Source organism: Salmo salar, chromosome 14, assembly GCF_965601325.2.
Source record: "Salmo salar chromosome 14, fSalSal1, whole genome shotgun sequence".
Classification (NCBI taxonomy): domain Eukaryota; kingdom Metazoa; phylum Chordata; class Actinopteri; order Salmoniformes; family Salmonidae; genus Salmo; species Salmo salar.
This window is the reverse complement of record NC_138304.1, coordinates 23259688-23267874: the sequence shown is the minus strand read 5'-3', so window position 1 is coordinate 23267874 and position 8187 is coordinate 23259688.

The window sequence follows — 8187 nt, the reverse complement described above, 5'->3', positions numbered from 1 at the left end:
AACATGTTTCAAGTAGACCACCATAGTCCCTGTGCCCAAGAACACAAGGGATATCTGCCTATGCAGAAGACATATTTCAGTTGAATACATTCAGTTGGACAACTGACTAGGTATCCCCCTTTCCCTTTCCCTTAAATGACTACCGAACCATAGCACTCACATCTGTAGCCAGGGTGCTTTGAAATGATGGTCATGTCTCACATCAACACCATTATCGCAGAAACTCTAGACCCACTCCAATTTGCATACCGCCCCAACAGATCCACAGATGATACAATCTCTATTGCACTCAACACTGCCCTTTCCCACCTGGACGAAAGGAACACCAATGTGAGAATGCTATTCATTGATTACAGCTCAGCGTTCAACACCATAGTGCCCTCAAAGCTAATCACTAAGCTAAAGACCCTGGGACAAAACACCTCCCTCTGCAACTGGATCCTGGACTTTCTGACAGGCCGTCCCCAGGTAGTTCGGGTAGGTAACAAGGGGTGTATGCTCAGTCCCCTCCTGTACTCCCTGTTCACTCATGACTGTATGGCCAGGCACGACCCCTACACCATCATCAAATTTGCCCATGACACAACAGTGGTAGGCCTGATTACCGACAACGATGAGAAAGCCTACAGGGAGGAGGTCAGGGACCTGGCCGTGTGGTGCCAGGACACCAACCTCTCCCACAACAAAATCAAGACAAAGGAGATGATTGTGGACTACAGGAAAAGGAGGACCGAGCACGTCCCCATTTTCATTGACGGCCTCCAACCGCAAGGCACTACAGAGGGTAATACGTACGGCCCAGTACATAGCTGGGGCCAAGCTTGCTGCCATCCAGGACGTCTATACCAGGTGGTGTCAGAGAAAGGCCCTAAAATTTGTCAAAGACTCCAGCCACCTTAGTCATGGACTGTTCTCTCTACTACCGCGCGGCAAGCGGTACTGGAGCGCCAAGTCTAGGTCCAAAAGGATTCTTAACAGCCTCTAACCCCAAGCCATAAGACTCCTAAACAGCTAATCAAAGGGCTACCCAGACTATTTGCAATGCACCACATCCCTCTTTTGCACTGCTTGTACTCTCTGTTTATTATCTATGCATAGTCACTTTCACTCTACCTACATATACATATTACCTCAATTACCTTGACTAACCGGTGCCCCCACACATTTACTCTGTACCGGTAACCCCTGTATATAGCCTCGCTATTGCTATTTTACTGCTGCTGTTTAATTATTTGTTACTTTTATTTTATATTTTTTACTTATCTTTGTTAATTCCAAATGAAGTTGAATGTTGTATGAAAAATGTCTGGATTAGATGTCCCTATAAGAGACAGACACGATAACAGTAACAATTACAAATTTAGAGTATTACTACCATTTAGTGTTTATGGAATCATTGATTGAACGCAGGAAACTCTAAATGTTATTTGGTTTAAGCTGAGATCTTAACTCTGCTACCCTCTATAATACTCCTCAGGGCTGGTTGGAGTAATATCATTCTCTAAATTATAACCTATAAGGGCTGAAATCAGTAGAATAAAACAGAGTAGCATCATGGTCTATGTTAAAGATCAGACATTGTGTGATTTAGAAAACAGCAAAGCCAAAACTCTGCTATGACTCTGAAATGATAAGTAGGCTTATACAATGTTGCTTCTCCTCTTTACGTAGGTTTTTAAACACACCCACCAGGTTTCCTGTCAAAAAGAAAAATCTTGAGCTGCACCATCTCCTGTAGGTCATGTCATGTATGTATAGAATGTGTCAGGTTAGGTTTTTGTACAGCGTTTGTAGGTTTCCTTTCACTGTGGGCTTCAGTGCACAGTAGTACATAGCAGAGTCTTTCTCTTTAGCAGAGGAGATCTCCAGATCCACACGGTTCTTCTCATCATTTAGTTTGACTGACAGTCGAGGATCCAGACCTGGAGCCCGTGATGGAGACCCAGCACCATGCAGGATAAGCAGGATATACTGAGGAGGTGATCCAGGGTCCTGGAGATACCATTGAAGAGAGACTGCAGATGAGTAGGTGCATGAAAGTGTAATATTGCTACCTGCAGGAGCATTCACCTCCTCTCTGATTGGCTCAATGGTCTGACCATTACTGTCACCTGCAAGAGATGCAAAATATGTTATTCTTCTATTATTACTCTTTTATAGATCTATTTTCACTGCATTAAGACTTTAGACTCAAAATAACACCAATAAAAATGTTTATGATTAAAGTAGTTTACTTACAAGCAAGTACTAGAAGCAAAATGAATGTGGGGATTGACATTTCTGGATGAAACTGAAAGTTAAAATCATAGCACACAGCACAGCAAGATTTGTGTATACTAAAGTAACATCCTCTTCCATCTAGTTTTGAATGGACCATCTCTTCTCAAACCTTTGAAGCCCCACCCCAAATACAGAGAGTTGTCAGATGAGCAGAAGTAACAGCAGACTTCTTGCTGCTGCTTGATTCCACTGTCACATCCTCAAAATGCCAGGCTGCATTGAAATATGATTACCTTAGTCTCCCTCTATTGGATATTAGATAAAACGGTGTTAGTTATCTCCATATATTTTCTTGATGTTAGGGCAACAGAGATATTCATTTATTCAACATGAGGCGTTCATTCATTCACAGCTTATGTTGTTTTCCTATTTAAATCCACAATCTAAAGTATAAATCAGCAACATCATCAGATAGACATTAAAAAAATGTATATTTTATTATTGTTCACTGAAAATCCAAAAAAATTCATTTTCAGTGTATTTGTGTTTTGTCTATTCAAGGTAATGATGAAATTCAAAATGAGCTTGATAGCTTTTTACACTGTTTTTTTGTTCAGGTTTTGGGACAGTGTGTGAATGTTTCCTGTCATTGTGGGCTGCATGGCACAGCAGAGGAGATCTCCAGATCCACAAGGGTTCTTTCTTTATTAATTTTTTCAGACAGTCAAGGTTCTTCAGGTTTAGCTTTCACTACAAAGGGGTTTGAGGACACCAGTGAGGAGGAGGAAGATGGGAGGTGATCCAGGGTACTGTTGATACCACCGGAGAGTACTAGCAGAGGAGTAGTTACAGGACAGATTTATGACATCACCCTCCAACCCAAACACCTTCTGTTGTTGGAGTAATGTCATTCCCATGACTGCCACCTGGAAAACATTTATGAAAACAGGAATTATTATCAGGAAATTCAAATCTTTATTTTGTGTATTAAAAATTGACAAAAGATCCTCCACTCTCAAGTAACTACATTGGATATGTGTTTGGATATGAAGAATAGTATCAAACTCACCCACTAGTGCAAATATTGAAATGTATCCTAGTAACATGCTGGTAAGTATTATTTGACACAGTGAAAACAGTGAACACAAGTATTGTTATGATAGAATGACTCCCCTGGTTTCTCACTGTCAGCTATAAAAGGCATTTCCTTTCCTTTACCTCAATTATATAACACCTGCCAGTGACTTAAAAAAACACAAAGTCCTGTAGACACGCACCCACGTGCACACACATGGACTACAAAAGGAAAACCAGTCACATCGCGGACACAAACGTCTTGTTGCCAGACAAGCTAAACACATTCTTTGCGCGCTTTGAGGATAACACAGTGCCACTGACTCGGCCAGCTACCAAGGACTGTGGGCTCTCCTTCTCGATGGCCGAATTGAGAAAGACATTTAAACGTGTTAACCCTGGCAAGGCTGCCGGCCCATATGGCATCCCTAGCCGCTTCCTCAGAGCATGCGCGGACCAGCTGGCTGGTGTGTTTACGGACATATTCAAACTTTCCCTATCGCAGTCTGCTGTCCCCGCATTTTTCAAGATAGCCACCATTGTTCCTGTACCCAAGAATGCAAAGGTTACTGACCTAAATGACTATCGCCCCATAGCACTCACTTCTGTCATCATGAAGTGCTTTGAGAGACTAGTCAAGGATTATATCACCTCCACCTTACCTGTCACCATAGACCCACTTCCATTTGCTTACCGCCCCAATAGGTCCACAGATGACGCAATCACCATCACACTGCACAATGCCCTATCCCATCTGGACAAGAGGAATACCTATGTGAGAATGCTGTTCATTGACTATAGCTCAGCATTCAACACCATAGTACCCTCCAAGCGTGTCATTAAGCTTGAGGCCCTGGGTCTCAACCCCGCCCTGTGCAATTGGGAAATGGATCCCGGACTTCCCCCAGGTGGTGAAGGTAGGAAACAACATTTCCACCCTGCTGATCCTCAACACTGGGGCCCCACAAGGGTGTGTGCTCAGCCCCCTACTGTTCTCCCTGTTGACCCATGACTGTGTGGCCATTCACGCCTCCAACCCAATCATCAAGTTTTCAGATGACAGTAGTAGTGTTGATTACCAGCAATGACGAGACAGCCTACAGGGAGGAGGTAAGGGCTCTCAGAGTGTGGTGTCAGGAAAACAACCTCTCACTCAACGTCAACAAACCAAAGTAAATGATCGTGGACTTCAGGAAACAGCAGAGGGAACACCCCCCTATCCACATCGATGGGACAGCAGTGGAGAAGGTGGAAAGTTTTAAGTTCCTCGGCATACATATCACTGACAAACTGAAATGGTCCACCCACACAGACATCATGGGGAAGAAGGTGCAACAGCGCCTCTTCAACCTCAGGAACCTGAAGAAATTTGGCTTGTCACATTTAACCCTCACAAACTTTTACAGATGCACAATTGAGTGCATCCTGTCAGTCTGCATCCCCGCCTGGTACGGCAATTGCCCCGCTCACAATCGCAGGGCTCTCCAGAGGCTGGTGTGGTCTGCACAATGCATCACCGGGGGCAAACTACCGGCCCTCCAGTACACCTACAGCACACAATGTCACAGGAAGGCCAACAACAACCATCCAGGCCACTGCCGGTTCACCCCACTAACATCCAGAAGGTGAGGTCAGTACAGGTGTATCAAAGCTGGCACAGAGAGACTGAAAAACAGCTTCTATCTCAAGGCCATCAGACTGTAAAACAGCCATCACTAGCACAGAGATGCTGCTGCTTACATACAGACTTGAAATCATTGGCCACTTTAATAAATGGAACACTAGTCACTTTAATAATGCCACTTTAACCTTTCAGGGGCAGACGTTCCGCTAGAGGAACACCTCACCAATATCCAATGGTAGAGCGTGGCGCGAAATACAAATACCTCAAAAATGCTATAACTTCAATTTCTCAAACATATAACTATTTTACACCATTTTAAAGACAAGACTCTCGTTAATCTAACCGCATTGTCCGATTTCAAAAAGGCTTTACAGCGAAAGCAAAACATTAGATTATGTCAGGAGAGTACCCTGCCAAAAATAACCACACAGCCATTTTCAAAGCAAGCATATATGTCACAAAAACCAAAACCACAGCTAAATGCAGCACTAACCTTTGATGATCTTCATCAGATGACACTCCTAGGACATTATGTTATACAATACATGCATGTTTTGTTCAATCAAGTTCATATTTATATCAAAAAACAGCTTTTTACATTAGCATGTGACGTTCAGAATTGGCATACCCACCGCAAACTTCTGGTGAATTTACTAAATTACTCACGATAAACGTTCACAAAATACATAACAATTATTTTAAGAATTATAGATACAGAACTCCTTTATGCAATCGCGGTGTCAGATTTTAAAATAGCTTTTCTGCGAAAGCACATTTTGCAATATTCTGAGTAGATAGCTCGGCCATCACAGGCTAGCTAATTTGATACCCACCAAGTTTGGTGCTCACCAAACTCAGATTTACTATCAGAAAAATTGGATTACCTTTGCTGTTCTTTGTCAGAATGCACTCCCAGGACTTCTACTTCAACAACAAATGTTGTTTTGGTTCGAAATAATCCATAGTTATATCCAAATAGCTCCGTTTTGTTCGTGCGTTCAGGTCAGTATCCGAAGGGTGACTCGCGGGCGCATTTCGTGACAAATAAATTCAAAATATTCCATTACCGTACTTCGAAGCATGTCAAATGCTGTTTAACCTGTTTAGGATAGGGGGCAGTATTTTCACAGCCGGATAAAAAAACGTACCCGATTTAATCTGGTTATTACTCCTGCCCAGAAACTAGAATATGCATATAATTGTTTGATTTGGATAGAAAACACCCTAAAGTTTCTAAAACTGTTTGAATGGTGTCTGTGAGTATAACAGAACTTATATGGCAGGCCAAAACCTGAGAAGATTCTAAACAAGAAGTGCCCTCTCTGACCATTTCTTGGCCTTCTATACCCTCTTTATCGAAAACAGAGGATCTCTGCTGTAACGTGACATTTTCTAAGACTCCCATAGGCTTTCAGAAGGCGCCAGAACGTTGAATGATGACTCTGCAGTCCCTCGCTGAAAAACAGTAGCGCATTTGGATAGTGGTCGATCTGAGAACAATGAAACGGGTGCGCGCATGCACGTGAAGAGTCCATTTTACATTTTCAGTCTTTCAACGAAAACGACGTCGCCCGGTCGGAATATTATCGCTATTTTATGAGAAACATCACATAAAAATTGATTTTAAACAGCGTTTGACATGCTTCGAAGTACGGTAATGGAATATTTTGAATTTTCTTGTCACTATACGCGCCGGTGCGTCACCCTTCGGATAGTGTCTTGAACGAACAAACGCAGCTATTTGGATATAACTATGGATTATTTGGAACCAAACCAACATTTGTTGTTGAAGTAGAAGTCCTGGGAGTGCATTCTGACGAAGAACAGCAAAGGTAATCAAATTTTTCTTATAATAAATCTGAGTTTGGTGAGTGCCAAACTTGGTGGGTGTCAAAATAGCTAGCCACGATGGCCGGGCTATCTACTCAGAATATTGCAAAATGTGCTTTCACCGAAAAGCTATTTTAAAATCGGACATAGCGATTGCATAAAGGAGTTCTGTATCTATAATTCTTTAAATAATTGTTATGTTTTTTGTGAATGTTTATCGTGAGTAATTTAGTAAATTCACCGGAAGTGTTCGGTGGGAATGCTAGTTCTGAACGTCACATGCTAATGTAAAAAGCTGTTTTTGATATAAATATGAACTTCATTGAACAAAACATGCATGTATTGTATAACATAATGTCCTAGGAGTGTCATCTGATGAAGATCATCAAAGGTTAGTGTTGCATTTAGCGGTAGTTTTGTTTTTTGTGACATTATATGCTAGCTTGAAAAATGGGTGTGTGATTATTTCTGGCAGGGTACTCTGACATAATCTAATGTTTTGCTTTCGTTGTAAAGCCTTTTTGAAATCGGACAATGTGGTTAGATAAAGGAGAGTCTTGTCTTTAAAATGGTGTAAAATAGTCATATGTTTGAAAAATTGAAGTTTTGGGATTTTTGAGGAATTTGTCATTCGCGCCACGCCCGATCATTGGATATTGGAGCGGTGTTCCGCTAGCGGAACATCTAGACGTAAGAGGTTAAAATCAATTTTTATGTTATTTTTCTCGTAAAATAGCCACAATATTCCAACCGGGCGACGTTATATTCATTCAAACACTGAAAGAAAAACATGGAGTCGTCTCGTGCACACGCACTCCAGTGTCATTGTTCCCTGCCTGACCACTCACAAAAACTCTTGCTTTTTTTCGCCCAGAGACTGCAGAGACTTTCATTCCACTTTCTGGCGCCTTCTGAGAGCCAATGGAAGCCTTAGAAAATGTCACGTTACAGCAGAGATGTTGTATTTTTGATAGAGATGCCCTAGAAGGAGAACAAATTGTCAGACAGGGCACTTCCTGTATGGAATCTTCCCAGGTTTTGGCCTGCCATATGAGTTCTGTTATACTCAAAGACACCATTCAAACAGTTTTAGAAACTTGAGAGTGTTTTCTATCCAAATCTACTAATTATATGCATATTCTAGTTTCTGGGCAGGAGTAGTAATCAGATTAAATCGGGTACGTTTTTTTATCCGGCCGTGAAAATACTGCCCCCTATCCCAAACAGGTTAAAGATGAGATTAACCAATGAGAGAAAAGGTTCCATCATACCAAAGCAGAATACATCAAGAACCAGCCAGATGATCAGACAGAGTACCATGGTTATACAGAACACACTGAGAGTGACTGTGAGTTACAGTAAGAGGTAGAGATCCTCTCTCTCTCTTCCATGTCCATCTCAGCCTGTATATCACCATCAACTGACAGACATGAAGGAGG